Genomic DNA, 18,067 nt, shown 5'->3' with positions numbered 1-18,067 from the left:
ACGGTAGCTCTGCTGGCATCTGAGCACCCGGGCTGGGTTTAGGGCAGAGCTTTTGTAGGGATCCAGGAAAACCTCCGGGAGAGGCATTCACCAGTGGAGCATCCCAGCCCTGTTTCCTATCAATAACTTATTTTGCTTTCCTCCAAGGCCTTATTTTCCTCCTGGTGAAGAAGCATTTCTTGCTGCTTCGTGGATAAGCCTGCCTATATTCCTGACTTACGAATGTGCTGGTGCAATGCACAAAGTAGCATCTGTAGTGTATGCACTGTGGGAACAGCCCAAAATTGCTCTGAAACTCCACTGGCTTGCAATTATATTGGATTCTATTAAATTAAAACACATAGCACATATATTACACAATAAACCACAGCTATTTCATGGATCAAATTAAGTTTTATTTGGGCAAATTACAACCTTTCTTACAGTTGGGCCTTTGTGAAACCCTTCCTTTTTAATAAAAGCAGGCATTTTTGGCAAATGCTCTTAAAGTGTGCATTCCTAATAATTGCATATACCCGTGCTGTTCTTTCTGGGATCGATGTAGCTCATTATCTGCTATTTAGGATAGGTTCGAGTGAGTGGTATCTTCCCTTTCCTCCTCCCCCATGCCCCCCTTCTGCTGGGATTTCTTATTGCTTTCCGTTTTTATTAGTTTGGCTGTGGAAATCGGCACAGAGAGAGAAGGAAAAAAAAAAAAAAAAAAGCTCGTTAAAAGCTGGAGCGCATTTCCCGGAATCGAGGGGGTAACGTGGCTCTCCGGCACCCTTCGGCCCCGGCCGTGGGGCCCCCCGAGAGCAAAGGGACTTGGGGGGACCCAAGTCGGGAAAGGCATGTGGAAACATCCCCATGGGTCCTGGATGGGGCACGTTGGGCAGAACGGGGCCCTTTGGCGCCTCCGGGGCATCGCTGCCAGCCAGGAAGCTCTTGGCTCTGACGGAAGGACCGGGATTGGGTTGGAGGTGCCAGCGGGTCTCATGAAAGGACCACGCGCGATGTTGGATGTCTTGGGAGACGGCTGATCCTCGTGTGGGTTTTGCCAGAGCTGGGCAAATGCTTCCCAACCACTTGGGCTGGGAGCAGAGAGGTGGCTAGGGTGGCCACACTCCGGGTTTCCGTAGGAATCCAGGTTAAAAGAAACCAGATCGGCTTTTCTTCGCTCTTGAGAAACGCCGCTAAGCTGTTTTTCCTGACTCTTGTTTTCCGTTGGCTCGAGGGCAGGGATTATAGCTCTGTTAGCTTCTGGGAATCATTTTTCTCACAGTATTTTCAGCCTGGACCAGGAAATAGAGGAAATGTCCCAAGTGCGGTCTTCCTTGGGCATCGTCCAGTGCTGTCTGCGGACCAGTGAGATCCAGGTAAACAGCGGATCAGCATCCAAGCTTTTCAGTTTTTGAATATACAAAACAAGACTGTGGCAACTCTTTGGTCCTTTTTATATACTTATATATATATATATACACACAGTAGTCCTTCTATGCAGACTTTCTTTGGGCTTACTTCACCAAGTCAGGCTGGTGGAAGCACAGGCTCTTCCCTCAATATCTGTCAAGCAAAAAGCTACATTCAGATTCTTGCTTATTCCTCCATGGAATTCCCCAGATCTGTGTAGGGATGCGCTATTTGCAATCTGTCCCAACAGGTCATGCCCTGGCATGTGTTTTTATGAGGGGCTGAGCGAGGACAGGCTGGTGGCCATGGAGGCTCTTGCTCCCAAGCCAGTGGTCACGGTGCACCTCCCTTTGCCTCTGCTCTTGCCCCACTCTGGGCTGTCACCTATGAGTGTCCCTGATGCATGGATGGTTTATCTCAGTGTATTTCCTGTCTCTCTGCCCCATTTTTTTTCTTGTGAAATGAGGGATCTGGTGCAGGAGGGCAGGATGCTGGCTGGGTCCTGGTTTGGTTTGGGCACTGCGATGCTGGGCTGGTATGAATGGCTCATAGCATGGACATCTCATGTTCATGAGAGTGTGGAGGGATCGTAGTGTGTCCAACATGCGTGGGAGGGTGCGTGGCTGCCCTTTAGCTCGGGCTGAAGCAACATTTCTTGTTGTCGGAGTGAGAGTCTTTGAAAGCAGCTGTCCCAGCCCATTGCATAACACTTCAAGGCCTTTAGTTGCTGTTCTCGAAATCCTTCTGGGCTCTGTTGTGGCCAGATCAAGAACTATTCCTTAGCCTCCCAAATCGCAGCCATCCCTCATCCCTGGGGGCACTGGAGATGCAGTTGTCCCCCACTCTTTGCCAAAGTCTGCATTGCCCCAAGGCTGTTGGCGGTGGGCGCTGGGGAGAGCAGGTCTACCCGCCCGTCCTGGCACAGACCGTGTTCTGCAGCATGGAACAGCCTCCTGCTTCACCACTGCCAGCCTGTCCTGGCGACGGCCCCTTTCCGCCCCGGAGAGCCGCCGCATCCCATTTACTGCTCGCCCTCTGGCTGGGCGTCTCGCCTGGATAAACAAGGCTTGTGTCTTCGCTGGAGACCGGATGAAGGATCCTCGGAGTTAATCGCTTCCCTATTGTTTTACGACTGCCTTCAAGTGTTTTCTCCGAGGTTATTATCTGCCCGCTCTGGCGCTTCCCTGCTTTTTCCTCCCCAGTAATCTGGGAAGGAGGAGGCGGGTGCAGGTTCAGGGGCATTGCCAAGGGCTGTGGCTGTGCACGGTGCCCTCGACCGCTGCATTTGCTGCTGCCCTGCTGGCTCTGGGGGCAGGCAGTGTCCTCAGGAGCCCCATGGAGGTGGGCATGGACCAGCAACGGCGGAAAGGGAAGAGGAAATGGGATTAGTCTCTGCATAACAGACTCCCAGTGCTGCCTTGATTTTTATGTTTTTTTTTTTTCCTTCTTTTTTTCTTAATAAATTCAAAGCGTCTCTCTGACCCATTGACTGCTCAAAGATAAGGCCTGGGTGGGGTTCCTGGCCATGCAAGGTGCTACTGCAGGTCAGGAGACTGCAGCACTTCCTCCGTCGCTGGGAATGGTGCTAGGGCAGGATGAGGTGGCTGCAGAGCGGTCCCCGAGGGCTGTGCAGCGTTGATTGCTGGCATAACTCACCTCTTGTTTATGTGGATAAAATGGGGCGACCTGGTTGACGATGGGAAATGATGGGTGCTCCATCCCTGAAGAAAATCTTTGGAAGAAAACACAGGCTGGGTGGAAAAGGAAGGGAAGAGCTCCCAGTGTTTTGGAGCATGAAGTTTCGGGTGAGGAAGACCCAACTGCTCTGGTCTCCTGTGGCTTCAGCACAGATGGATCATCTGTTGGTGAGGCCAAGAGGTTTTAAAGCTGCTTCTGGCTGCAACTTATGCCTAGTTCTCCCTTGCTCATTCACCCAGGGTCTGTGCAGGGCCTCTAGCATCTTGCAGGTCAGGCTGTATTTCTCCAATATCCTGGTGAGACACAAGTGGTCTGTGTTGGGATGCAGCACTACACATTGGGTCCAAGGCACTGCCACGGCACGCAGGGAACTGCAGTTGGGAATGAGCTTGGCCCTGGCTAAAGAGCAGCATCTGAAACGTGCTGAGCATGCGCCATGCCTCCTCCCGTGCCGCCAGGATATCCGACACTCCATTGGATCTGACTGTGGAACACGGAATTGAAACCACAAGTCTTCTCTGCAGAGCAGGCATGATAACTGCGAGGCGAGGAATGTTCCCTCGCGAAGCCCGCGGGCGCCCAGGGCCAAGTGGGAGATGAAACCCTCAGTACCCTCTGGAAACCACCTTCCCTTCTGCTCTTCCTTCCAAAACAGCATAATTAAAAAGGGAAATAAGCACCATGGAGTCAGTTTGGAAGGTTTCACACACCAAGATTGAGCATGCAGAGCTCCACTGAGCCAGTGCTGAGCGCTCTTAACAGTTAATTATTACCCAAATGGTGTCTGAGTTAGTCTAAAAGGATTGAAGAATTATGAAACTGTAACGAGGGAGGCCCATTCTTGGCAAAGGCTGAAGTGATCCAAATGCTGGGGAATTCAGCATGTTTTTCCCTTTCTTCTTAAGACTTTGCAAGCCAGCCAATGGTCCAACTCTTGCTGTGTGGATTGAACGGGCCCATCAATCCAGGAAGCTGATGGTCTCGTGACTTTTGCTCATCCTTTTCTGTCAGATCGGCTGTTTAAAACTAGCTTAAGTCGATAATTAACCCGTTGTTATTTTTTTAGAAAACGTCCAAGAGTGTGGATTTTTGGACAAGATGGCCTGGTGTTGGATCTGAGAAAGAAGCCTTCTCCAGGACGGCGTGCTTGGGCCTGCGTGGTGGAGCTGGGCGCAGGTGGGACCTTCCAGGGGATGTGTCACGTAGTTGGGTTGTTTGTCTCTACTATCCACAGACCTTTGCGTACTCTTTAGGCTCAGATGTGCCTTCATGTGGAAGGTGTCTATTTTGCTACAGAATTTTCTTTCTTCTTTTGCCTTGAAAGACCCCCCCAAAAAAAAAAAAAACTTGAAACAACGCACTGGGGGTTTTGGCTGAAATGTCTTAAGTTTCCACTGAAAATACAAATTCTGCAGAATCCTTCTTTCTCTTATATTCAAACCATGTGTAGTCCATGTCTTGTCTCTTTGGGAACTTGACTTGTCTGCTTCTGCCTGTGGAAATCTTCAAGAGGCCTTTGCCTACCTGCACTTTAGGACTTAATGATATCTGCAATAAGCAGCTGGAGTTCATCTTCCTTCTAACAGGATTAAAGTCCCAAATCTCATAGGCATCAGCCTCGCTGTAGTTTTGGGTAAAGTCTGTTCTTCGGTTGTTCAGCACTGAGCAGAGCTGCCGTGCTGCTCCATGACACGATGCCTCCAGCCCCTTTTGCTCCTTAGTGACCACCTGGTGTCACATCTGGCTTTGGAGACCCACCAGAGAGTCCTTCCCCTAGCAGAAAGGGTGGTAGGGCACCAGCTTCCTTAAGCTCTGCAGCCATCAGGAGGATTGGCCCAAGTCACTTCGTGCACCCTGCTCTCCAAAGCTCTTTGTTGTGGTGACTCAGAGTTTGAGTCTGCAATCTAGTAAGTACTGCTACCCCATCATTGTAAAATGGCCACACTAGTGAAAAAGTAGTCCCAAGCACTGATCTCTTAGGGTAATCTATCAAACACCATTTTGGATTGTTTTATAGTTGCTTTTTTTTGTCTCAAAATCAGTTTGCTCTTTCTCGCTTCTTGCCAAGTTTGAGAGCATCTTCAATCACATCCCGTTCCCTCGGTTTGTAGGGATACACTTGCTGCAGGAGTCTCCCCTTCCCCAGGGTGATGCTGTGTGTTTGCGTGCTCTGCAGCCTGCCATGCCCAAAGGCCTGCCAGGGCCACAAGGCAGGCCTGGCCCCTTGCGTGTCAGTAGGGTTCCTTCCCAGTTGGACATCTTCATGAGGCAGTGGGCTAAGTCAACATTTAATTGTGTTTTCAAGGAAAAAGTCAAATCTTTAAGGACTCACAAATGGATAAAACTGGAAATGGGAGCATGTAATGGCCTAGATGTCCTTCAGTGACTCTTGGTTTCTAGTGTGGCTCCCTGAGTTGGTACAACAGGCCAGCCTACTTTGAAGGAGGAGGTTCCTTCCAAGTGACGATTTCTTGAAGGTTGAAGAACGTCTTCAGCAAACGAACCTTGAGGGTTTTGATGTCTTTCTTCTAAAATGTCCCTCATGCTCCTCTGTCCCTGTGCTCACCTGCTTTTAGCTGATGCACTTGCAGCATTTCAAGGAACAGTTGCGTGTAGATGGTTGATAAGGCTGCTCTGCTGTGCTCAGAATGGGTCCTGGCAGGAAAGTCCCCACTGAGTTGTCTTTCTGATGTGACTAACTGCATAAGAGTACCCCTGTTGTCGTTATTTCTAGTATTCCATAAGGGCTAATCCTCCCCTCCTCCTTGCTGGCTGCGCAAATGATCCCAGGATCTCTGCCCTGCTCCAGACAGCGACAATTCGGAGCCGTTACTATCACTGAGCTGAGGTACTTCTAGATGTTCTGCTGCTTTCTTGTTGGACCATATAGTTCTAATAAGACTGCCCAGGGTGCACAGAGTAGAGCCTCTTTGGTAAGCTAGGAAGCATGTTCCTTGGAAAACGTGTCTTGGAGATCTGCTGTGTGTTATGATACTCATCAATAGGAATAAAGGGTTCCTGGGGTGCCGTAGTGGACTGGAAGGTTTCTGGTCCTGAGACTGAGGACAAACATCATGAAAGAATTGAAGTTGAAGGTACCATCTGGGGAAGGAGACAAGATCCTCCTGTGTCTCCTGCAGTAGAGACACTGTCCTGTAGCTTGGGATTTCTTCTGTTTCCTTACTACCTCTACCATGCCTATCCCCTCTGAGAACAGATGACAGCTTCTCCTGAAGCCCTAACTTGAATGTAGGTCAGTCACCTTCCTCTTCACCGAAGAGCATAGGTACAGTAAACTTTTTAAGTAATGTTTATGAAAAACCTGCCAGCTTCTTCTTTCATTATTTTATTATTATTGTTATTTGCAGGGAGAAATGGAAATGCTGAAAGAGCTAATTCGGGAGACATGGTAATTTTATTGCCATGCTTTCTCCATGCATTCAAAATGTATGTTGCATTTTAGAATATGGAATGGAATATTTCAAAAATGATGAAGAAACTCATCAGGTTAGTCTGAAAAACCCTCCATTTGGTACTTTCCACCTCTTGCTCAGTTTTGCAACTTGTCCCGACTCTGCCAGGTCAGCATTTTCTGATGGGGAAAAATTCTGACGAACAGTCTTTTGCCCAGCTGTGACGGCACCGGGTTCTGCTGGCGCCAGGAGGGCAATCGCTCACCCAAGGGTTACGAGCCCGGCCGGGCCGTGGAGACTTTGCTCTCCCGCGGTGCTGGGATGTTTCCGAGCATCTAAGCAACTTCCCTTGCGTTCCGTTGCATTCCCGGCGTCCCTCCTGGCTGGAGCACCCCTTGGAGCCCATCCAAGGACAGCGTCCCCCCTTGGGGTCTTTGATTAAGTGCTAGGCTCTCGGTAACGAGTCATTTGTGCCAAGGCACGTGCGGTGCTGGAAGCAGGCAGAGATTGCAGGAATTGCTGCTTGAGTTGCTTCTTCATTTAAAATAGTGGGGCGAAAACATCAAAAATCCCCCTCCTGCCCCATGAATCACCCTGCCTCCTCCCCTTGCCTCAAAGAGGCATTAAGACATGATGGGGATGGGACTGTTTTTAAGCAGAAATCAACTTTAAAGGATTATTTCTGCCAAGACAGTGACCCCTTGTGGATTTTTACAAATGTCTTTTTATCTTATTTTGCCTTCTAAAGGCAAAAATCTCACTGCAGACCTTTGCTTTGTCCCCTGCAATCCAGAGCTATCAGAAGATTTATTATTAAACGGAGGCTCCAGGGTGATTTATGAAATTACAGCTGAGCTGTGTTGTGCAGCGGTTACAAATTGCAAAGATATTCCATGGGACGTAAGCTCCAACGAGCGCTGGATATATGGCACTGTGGGGAAAAGGGGAGCTTAAAGGCAGCTGGTCAACTGTAACAGCTACAGCCACTTTTCTTTGATGAGAAGATGATATACATCTGGATTTAATACAAAACACGATGGACTGACACTGCATTTCGGAGTATCTTATACACACAGGGTAACTGTTTTCCATAGCTGTTGTGCCACTTTAATCAGAGCGATATTCCCTTTTTTTCCTGTTGTTTCTTCACATTCTAGCTGCTTTTCATCCAGCTCTCTCAAAAGCTGTGGATCATTTCCCACTGGTTTCTGGATGAAGGGTTTCTCCCTGCTCTTTTTGAATGTATGCTGTGAGTGCTGGAGCTTGAAAATGGTGATGCTGCCGTACCATATGTGGAATCACTGAGCTAAATTGGCTACCTATAAATACACCCCAGATGTTGGTAGGGAAAAGGAAACTGGAACGCATTATCAGGAAGGATGTGTCTTCTTTGGAGTAAATCCCTCCCACGGAGACCCCTCTTCTAGCTCTTAATGATTGCACTTCTCCAGGAAAAATCATCTGAGAGCTCTATAGCATTGGATTCACCCCGGGGTGTGTGATATACATTAAGGACACCTCTTGCAACCCTCCAGACAGAAGGAAGTACCAACGAGCCAGGTGCTATTAGTTGTAATGCAGCATAGTTACTCTGAAGACAAACCTGGTGGAGCTGGACTGATTGACAACATCTGGTCTGAAGTCTTCTGCCATCCACAAGTGCATGTAGTGGTCAGGTTTTCATGACCCATGAGTGGAAGTAATTTGTGAATTGTCTCCTCTGCCTGAAATTCTCCATGAACAGATTGCTGCTGTCTTGAACTGAAGTATTTAAAATGAAGATTTCTGCATGAACAATCCCATACTTCAGCTTGTTAGTAGGTCATGGCACTTTTAACTCTTGACTGGGTAGCAGATGGTTGAGTGCTAATTTTGTTCTTCAAACTGGGTGAGTTTCTTAAATCTTCACAACAGAAATTGGGGCTAATGGAAAGCCTGGAATTTTCCAGTATTTTTGGTTTAAATGGAATGTTATGAATAACTAATCCTAGCATAAGCCTGCTTCTAGTATATAATCCAGCAGAAAGTGTGACTGCAAGTGGTAACACTTTGGGGAACTAGCTATAAATAACACTTTTTAATAGAAATCATGTTTTTTTAGTAATTAGTTTCAGAAGAACTTGTGTTCTTTTAAGAAACCTACTCCTTGCCATGCAGTTTCATACTGATAAGGGAATAGACTGAAGTTTTTTGTATCTCTAGTAGCCACCACTTTAGCAAACATAATCTTCCAAGCTCAGCTCCTTATCCTTGGTCTTAAACTAGCTGTAATTGTGGTGGAGTCACCTTGGTGCAGAGTTTTGGCTTGCAGACTGCAAAGGGGTTTTCAGGACAAGGGTCACCTGGAGACTACAAGAATGTCCTCATTTGTCCCCTTTATTGTACCCATCTCCATAGATTACTCTTGTGAACCTTCAGAGGGGAAATGATTGGCAGCAAACAAGTCCTTTAGGGTTGCAAGCCCCAGAAGCAGGAACACCCTGTCCCTCCGCCTTGGAGAAACTAGGAATTATGGTACTCGTCCTTGTATTCTCAATCATGGGTTTCTCCAACCCAGCTCTAGAAGCTGCTAGGAATATCTGTGCTTTCTTTATATACTTCATGGGCCAAGTTCTCGATTGCAAAGTCCTCAGCCTGCATAACTGATAGGTTGCAGGATGCCGAGAGCATGTGGCTGGTGCTGGTTCCAAGCCAGGATAGTCCAGCTCCCAGGAGACTCCATTTCAGTCACTGTTTCAGGGCTCCCCAGCCCCAAAGTGGGCTTTGACCTTCAGCAGCTTGGCCCCTGGAACACCAGGGAGGTTTGGCCTCGGAGAGGTGTTGTGGGGACGATGGAGTGTAAACTATAAATTTCCGCAACACCAAGGAATTCAGGCTAAGCCGCGTTGTTCTAGCCGGGTTACGAAATACTTACATGGCTTTCTCTGAGATACTAATTAGGGATGGACAAACCAGAGGGAAGAAAATAAGAAGTCCCTCTGCACTCTTTGCTGGGGTTACCGAAAGTTCAGCTGACTTTCTTCCTCTCCTGTGCTTTTCCCTTCTGCAGAGCCTCCTCTCCTCCAGGTTCCTGCAGGCTCTGGATGGGGAGCTGCTGAAGTCCTAAGGGAGGCTGGAGTTGCAGCGTTTGCAGACCAAGCCGAAGCAGGATGGTAGCCCAAATCACCCGTGTGCTGCTCCAGGCAGGACCACACACTCCAGTGTGTGACTTGGGGCCATCTCGATGAGACCCCAAACAATGGGAATAAATCTAGGCATAACCAGCAAATCCCTGGATGCTGCCCGAGGTCACACGTAAGTCTTATCCCCCCTTTACAGGTGGGGATGCTCAGAGTGGGGAAGGATCCTTTGGCATCTGCCTGTGCTCGCAGGGTCCGGCCTGGTGGAGCTGGGTGCCCTGGAGCAGCTCCGCCTGGGAAGCCCATCCCAGTCTGCCACTTCCTCATGCATCCCTCTTTTCCCTATGTCCTTCACCCAGACACCATAACCAACATTGGCAAATCCATTCTGTCTGCTGAAGGTCTCACTCCTTGCAGCTCATTGCATGTATAACGAAAGTGGGTATTTTTTTCCCCCTTCTTTTTAATCCCTTTTTTTTAAGGCAGTATGAGTAAATTACTGTGCATCCATGCATGTGTCGCTATGTTCTGCTCATCTCATTTGCAACAAGACCCTTCTTTGAGCAGTCTTTCCACAGACCTCCCCAGCATAGTGTGCTCTGCAGCACTGAGCTGGACCCCGCATGTATTAAACCCTTGTGATTTGGCTAATGAAGCCCTGTATCTAGTGCAAAATTCCTCTAATGCATTAGGAAATAGTTGTAATTTTTCTTTGGCACTGCACTCGGCATTTGATAAGGAATTGCTTTTGGCCAAAAGCTGTGCCAAGATTTTACTGCTTGTTACAGAGCTAAATATGTGACATTGCAACACATGTAATTGGGATAATTTAGCACCCCATTAACAGTGTGCAGGAATGGCTTCTTCTCATACTGTTGTTTTGGTATACTTTTTATAAACCTTGTGCTCTTTTGGGAGAATATTTTCTAGCGATAAACAGACCTGTTGTGCTTTGAAGTAACTCATACTGGAGCACTGAGCAGAAACTTTCCTGCAGCATGGCTGGGAGGAGCTGCTGATTAGCAATAGGAAACCTGGAGTTGGCTGCATCTCCCTTTGGTAAAGTGGGAAGCAGGAATTCCTGATCTCTATTCCTGCTTGCGCTCTGCCTTTGGCTTCAGGCAAGTCACTTCTCTTAAAGGGATCATGTAACCAAAGCTCTCCTGGGGATTTTGGGATCCCTGTGGGGCTTCCATGGCATCCTGGACACAAGGTGGTAGGGGCTGGAGGTTCTTGCTCTGCTCAGGGGGTCAGTCATGGGATGTTCCTTCTCTCACCCATCCTGGCACTGCAGGTGGGATCTGCGTGTGGTTACTTCAGGTCTCTGAAATTTTTTCCAAAAACCTCTTTCAGGGTGATTCCAGCCCTTATTAAAAGCTGGAAAGACTGGATGCTGCAAGGGATCCTGTTCTGAAGCTGCATTTCTGGTTGAACCTTGCTTTTGAGTCCCAGGAGTTGGGAGGGATTTATTTGCATCAGCACTTGCTCTCTGGATGCCGAGTGCCATTGCGGAGCCTTTTGATGTTGGTGAGCATGCGTGTGCTGGAGATGGGCTCCTCTGAGCTGGCTGTGCTTGGTACTGCACCGTAAAGAGTCAGTCAAATCCAAAAGCTAGTCCAAATGCTGTAATTAGACCTGTTAGTCTTCTCATAATGTCACTAAGGGGAAGTTCTACTGAGTTTATGAGTGAGAACATCCCACCGTTGCATTAGCCTAGCTTGGTAACTCCTATGCAGGGTGTGAAGCAACAATGTCCACTGTCAAACGCAGGTATTGCTGGCAGCAAAGCTGAGACTTGAGGCTGTATTTGGGCACCCAAACATTGCCATAATGTTCACCCGCTCCTTGCTCCAAGGGCTCCTTCCAGGAGCCAAGTGAGGAGACAGGAACCCAGGAGCAGAGGCAGGACCTCACTGGTGAAATTTGTGCGCCTCTGTAGAGCCTCATCCTGGGTGGGATGGACATGTGGCCTGCACTGCCAGGTTCTTCTCCTTCTCTTAGGCTTGGTGGAGGTTGATGTCACTGCTGCTGGTGGGTTGTCTGTCTGCAAGACCTGCTAAGTTCAGAGCAACAATGCCCAGAGTGAAGTTTTAGCATTGAAAAGAAGTGCTCTGGAAAGATTTCTTGGAAATCACATGAATTCATGGAGAGGTATTTGCTGCATCCTAGACTTTCCCCTGTGAGAGCAACCTGAGCCTCAGCTGAGCTCCAGGGTGGCAGTTCCCCTATGGGAGCTCCCACTTCACATATATTATTTTTTAACTTTCATCTCCACCAACAGGCTCCTTCCTGTACAAAGCCCTGGAAAAAAATGTATTTGCAACAAGAAAAAAAAAAAAAAAGACTTTCTGAATTACTTTAATTGTTATAATGACATCTTGACATTTATTCCAGCACGTTTTTCTCACTGCAAGGCCACGGGGTAGCTCTGACATGCAGCCAGGTTTCCACGATCTGTGCCATGGAGAACAAGCACTGCATTAAAAAAGAAAAAAAAAGAAAAAAAAGGAAAGTAATAATTTGACACCAATCTTTGTCTAATTGTATTTACATTTGATTTAATCTTCTTCCCTAAGTAGTAAATTATTTTTCTATAATGTCAAATTTTATGGTTTAATTGATCCTCTTTAAGTTGTAATAAGAAGGAGATATATATATATATATATATATATATATACATATATGTATATATATATATGTAAGTATCCTAAAAACGCTTGTTTCTTGAACCAATTTTCTGCCTGTCCTAAGTATTGCAGATGACTGTTCCCTGCTCTGGAAAGGTTTTGACCAGTTCTTGCTCTTGTTTTCTTTTTGAACCCTAAGAGGATATATGAACTGCTCAGATTTTGGAGATGTTGGATTTTGGAGATGTCACATTTGAGCAATGCATTCAAAAGCTGCAGTTCTGCACAACCTGAAGAACATTTTCTAGGGCCCTTGGTACATTCTGCTGGGAATTCCTTTCCTAGAGGCTGCCTGGGAGGTGCCTGACCCATCCGTTTGCATCAGAAACGTGGCTCCCATGGCCTTGCAGGGTCTACAAGAGCCTCCCACCCCTGCTTTTAGCAAAAGACCTTTCAAACGGCCCGCGCAGTCTCGGAGGGCTCCTCTTTTCCTGAAAACAGAATTGCCTGTTGATTTTGGAGGCCTGCACTCCCCCTGGCAGCCTTCCACGCATATATTTAGAAAGGAAGATCATACCTTCCATCTCTAAAATAACCAAACCTGATGACTTAATTTAGAGCCTGAAAATTAAATGCTCCCTCTTAAACTTTGTCCTGTGTTGCAAGCTCGCCAGACCCTTGGAGCGTCTTTACCATGGGATTTCCATGCTCTGCTGTTGGCTTCGTTTGAAGAGTTTTCAACATCCCATAGAAAGGCACCCCTAGGAGCAGGCAGTAGATGCTGGAGTCTCCAGGGAGGGCTCCAGCCTGGACACAGGGAAACAGAAATGCCCATCCAGGCTGGGGTTGCATGGAAACATATGGCTCATCATCCACCATCTTCTGCCACCACCTTCTCGTCATGGGCAGATGTCTTCAAATCCTGCTCTTCCAAATGTCCGCTCAAGCCAAGCAGGAGAATTTGGTGCAATTAGATGCTACTGTGGGCCACTCTTTGGAGGACAATGTCTAGAGGGGGTTGATGGCTTTCCTGCAGAAGGAGGAGGCTTTGGATGTGCTCAGGAAAGGTCTGGTCCAGCTTTCCCCATGCCCGTGTCCCCTTGCCATGGTACCAGCCTCCTGGATGTCCAGCTGCATGTCGGAACAAAGGCGTTGGGGTGTTTGCAAGGCCTCCAGATGCTTGTCTTGTTGGCCATGCTCTGCCATCATCATCCCAGGAATGCTTGCAAAGGGGTGTTATTTAGCAGTCTCTTGGTGGTCCTGTGGCTCCTCCTCGGCTGCTGCAGTGACCCAGCTCCTCGGTGTTGGGCATCTCCTTATCTTTTGGCTAAACCCAAAGTGGAGCCTTTCGGCACTGACACTGGGGTGCCAAATTTATCCCGCTGCAATGCCACAATGGAAACCTTTTGCAAGCCCACCCTTTGCAGTCACAAAAACCAAGATTTAACAACTGCGTGTGGGTGTTAAAACTATTTTGATATCCATAAGGCTCGGCAACCCATGGGACAAAGGCGCCAGGTGAGCAACGCTTGCATTTCACATGCTGGAACCTTGCCCTGTAGCTGCCCATCGCACGCCACTTTTTATCTTCACCCTGGGTGTATCAGCCGCGTTATCCTACGCGCGCTCGGAGCCATCGCAGCTCTGCAAGGCCCCCGAGTGCCCCGGCATTGAAAACGCTGCTGTGTTATTAGGTGTGTCTCAATGCCGCAGTCGCCTTTGCCTCCTATTTACTTGGGCTGCTGAGTAAACGCAGCGATAAAAGCCGGTGGCATTAGCACTTCTCACGCCTGCACTCGAGCCAAGCGGCGTTATTTTCTTTTCTGTGGGTTCAAGCCTAAAAGTAGCTCAGGTATGCGCAAGTTTAAACAAGACGGACCGGGGCCCCATTAAAAATTGCTCTCTCCTGGATAATATTCAACGTGGGATTAATAGTAAAGAGCATGATGTCATCTCCGCGCTCCAGTGACCCTTTGCACTTATTTAGCCTACTGTTGAATTAAAATGTTTGCTAGACAGAAGAATTTGGCCTGCTGGAAATTGCAGTGCTGCTGTGTTTCCCAAAGCTTTGGGAAAGGCATCTGGGGGCAACATGCAGAAAAAAAGAATTGGGAATTAAGTGCTGAACCCAAGAAACCATCTTGGTGGGATTGCCCTGGCGCACGGCAAGGCCTCTGCGGCTGGGAATAAAAGTTTTGTGCGGGGCTTGGTTTTTTTAGACAGGCTCTGGGGTGTTACGTTCCTCTGGAATTATTCACCTTATTTATGCATTTTTATTGTATTTTTATCTCCTGAGTCCAGGCTACGCTCTGAAACTCCCTCCCATGAAGACCAACAAGTTTTATTTCCAGCACCAAAGGACTCATGCGCTAGCAGGCATTTAATGGCACCCAGCGCATGCAGAAGACCCATCTGCAGTGAACTTAGGATCACGCTTGTTCCAAGGCTGCTCATGCTTGTTCCAAGGGTGACTTTTGCAGCTGGGATTTGGTGTTGGGAATCTGGGTAGAAATGAACTCAAGGACAACCTTATCCCCATGGAGCAACCTTATCCCTATGGAGTGACTTGGCTAGAGCCCCAGTGGGGATGCAGATAAATGTTCTGCTTTACGCAGCGCTGCAGCTCGGAGCAAGTGGCCGCAGGACGCCGGTCTGATGACACTATGGAAGTGGCATTTCAGCTGTGTGTGATGTGGCTTTCTCTGACATTTCCCTCTGACAAAACCAGTTCGGCTCCATGAGGTTCTGATTCCTGGGAGCATCCTGCTGCTCGGCAGCCGCAGCCGGCGCCTTCAAAGGCTGCGCCGCCAAAGCCGAAAACCTCAATAAAGGCTGAGCGGGTTTTGCCATCAGAAAAACGCCTTTCAGCCCCGAGAGGCCACGTGCCACACATCTGCCAGACGAACCACTCCCAAATTGATGCTATCATACACTAAAAATGCCTTATGGTTTGCTCTTCTCTTTTCCTGTAGTAAAGCCCAAGGTTGAATGATGAGGCCCCATCGAGGCAAGAAAGCTGCAGTCACTGATTTAGGACCATTTTGGAAGTGCTGGAAGCAGGTGCAGGCTCCAGCATGTGCGTTTTCACCCTGATTTCCAGGAAGAAAGGAAGTCTTGCAAGAAATAAAGGTAAGCAAAAATCACTGTTGACAAGAGCAATGTTTTGAGTATACAACTGAGATGCAAGCCCGTATGCAAAGCAGCGTGCATGCATCTACGCAAGCAATGCTTGCAACAACTTGTAGCAGGACTCCAAGCTTTCTAGATAAAACAGGAACCTGTTTCACAACTTGCCATTAGTGCTCAGTTGTTAACTTTGCAGACGGTGAAAATTCTTGTTTATAAACTGGGGCAAGATGACAAGTCTGATTCGAGCCGCACCACAGGCTCTGGGAGTGTGCAGGATTCAGAGCGGGGGTGACCACTGTCAGCACACGAGCCTTGCACATCCATCATAGCTCAGCTTCATGTCTCAAAATGCTGGAGAAAAGCTGCATTTCATAAAGCTGATGTTTTTTTCCTGTGGGAGAGGAATGGTCCTGGTCTTTAGCATTTACCTGCAAGACCAGTAGATGCGAAAAACCCGATTTAGGGAGATAAGGGCCATCGTGGCCCTTGCTGGATGCCTGATCATCCTTTCCAGTCGCTGCGCCATGCTGCAGGTTGCTCCAGCAGCTCCTTTTGCAGAGGTGAGGAGCTGGGAGCACCTGGATGTGTCTGCAGTGGAAAGAAGCCCTTTCCAGCCGGGAGACGGCTCCGGCTCTTGGGACATCTGTCCCGAGCCCCTGCAGGATGACAGTAACCACATCAGGGGCTGGTGGTGCCACGTCCTCTTTGATTTTCAAGGGTGTTTGTCAACCAGTAAGTGTTTCTGTTAATATACGTCCTGTCACTGTGACACTTGAGCTGCAAGATCGGTTTGCTGAAGATTTATTGCTGCAAACTTGTATTACATCTGTCAAAATAACAAGGGCGGCAGCTTCAAAGGGGGATGTAAAAAGCTGCTCTCTGCTGGAAACGCGGGAGGTTCTCATGGGTGAGACCGGGGTGTCTTCAGCTGCTGGGGACATGGGACAGGCAGCCCTGGGGTGACAGACCCTGAGCGGGAAGGTTTGGAGGCAGCCAGGACCATGGGCTGCTCCGGGGGAGCTGGGATGGTGCAGATTTAGGGGCACTTACACTGAGAGACTTTTCCAAGATATGGATGTATTAAAAAAATAATAAAAAAAAGTCCCCCAATTCTTTTGGGGCTACAGCTTCAGCTGCAGGTAGCGAATCCTTGATGTGGCCGCCAGACTCAAGAAACTAGGGGATCCCTAGGTCAGCTGTTCAAAAGGGAACCCATCGTCTGGCTCTAGCTCCTCATCTGGCCTTGTTCTGCCCTGGAAAGGGGTTGTCCTGACTCAGTCACAATGGGCAAGGCATGAGGATGCAGGAGGAGCTGGGGGCAAGAAGAAGTCGCCCCAAGTCTGGATGCAACCCATGGTCGAGGATCCTGCAAGTGTTTTCTTTCTGCAGGAGCACAGAAGAGGCCTTGACTCCAAGATCTCACTCTTCAAACTGTGCTGCCTGGTCATCTCATGTTTTGCATTGATCTGGGAATAAAACCCGCTCTTCTGTCTCCGTGTCATTGGGTTGCAGGAAGCCACCGTCCTTCTGAGCACCAGGCACGCTTTTGTTTTGGCCTTTGGCCCTGAGACCTGGTATTTACTTGCATTTACAAGCCTGATAATTACTGTCCTGAACCTGTTATCAGCGAAAATACATACGGGGGAAATTGCAAGGTTATGGTTGAAGCTTGCAGATTTTAGACTAACAAATATTTTAGCCTGAAGATATATTCAACTTTATTTTTCTTTTAAGTGGCTCTGGGTAAGATGAGAAGTTGCCTGTCAAATTTGATGGGGTCAGTAAAATTCAACCATGTTCTACTGTGATTAACATTCAAAAAGAATTTGTTTAGGAATTAGCTGTTGGCAGTGAAAAGCACCTTGTTGCATGGAAATAGAGCAAGCTCATCAGGTCTGAGATGGTCCTGCTAGCACAGAGCAGGAAGGGGAATCCATCCATTAACACTTGTCTTCCTTGACAGTTACTTGAAGATTCATCATGGGACGCTGACTAGATAAACCACAAGTGTCATCTCTGTGTCATCCAGAAATGCAGCCATCATCATAGTGGAAAAGGCACTTCTGCAATGAAGAAGGGGGGAAAAGAAGGTTGTAATTAAAAATGAAATGATCTGGGAGTGGAATTGCCATTTAAGGCTGAATCTCCTGATGGAATAAGCAGGCCATCCTGCTGGGAAGCTGCATCTACTCACGCTGGACTTGTGAGTCTATATTAGACACCAGAAAATCCCTGGAGTGTGTGCTTTAATGGGGCAGCTGCAGGAAAAGCTTTCGGTGGCATTTGCACCCATAGGACAGCAGAGGAGCTCCCACAAGAGTAGGTCCCAGGAAGGTGGTACTCTGATAAAACAAGAAATAACAATAATAAAATAATAAATTACAGCTGAGAAATTTAGGGGGCCACTCTGAGAAAATGCGGGATCATTTATTTGCCTGTCCCCAGCTCACCAAGCTGGGACAATGCGTTTTCCAGCAGTGCACTGAGATGAAAGATAGAAGTGTAAGAAGGTCTTTGCCTGCTGCGAGCATGAAGCAAAGAAGTCACTAACCCTGATCATTCGGCCACGTTGTTTTTCAGTGTAAAAACTAGCAAAATTTCAGGTTTTCCGAGTGGCAGGAAATAGCCCTTTGTCATCGTCACTTAATGACAACTGCTCAGACTTCGGATTTCAAAGCATTAGGGAAAAAAA

Source organism: Tinamus guttatus, unplaced genomic scaffold, assembly GCF_059628265.1.
Source record: "Tinamus guttatus ecotype Peru unplaced genomic scaffold, ASM5962826v1 Tinamus_guttatus_pri_ptg000004l, whole genome shotgun sequence".
NCBI classification, from domain to species: Eukaryota; Metazoa; Chordata; class Aves; order Tinamiformes; family Tinamidae; genus Tinamus; species Tinamus guttatus.
This window is presented reverse-complemented; position numbering follows the sequence as displayed.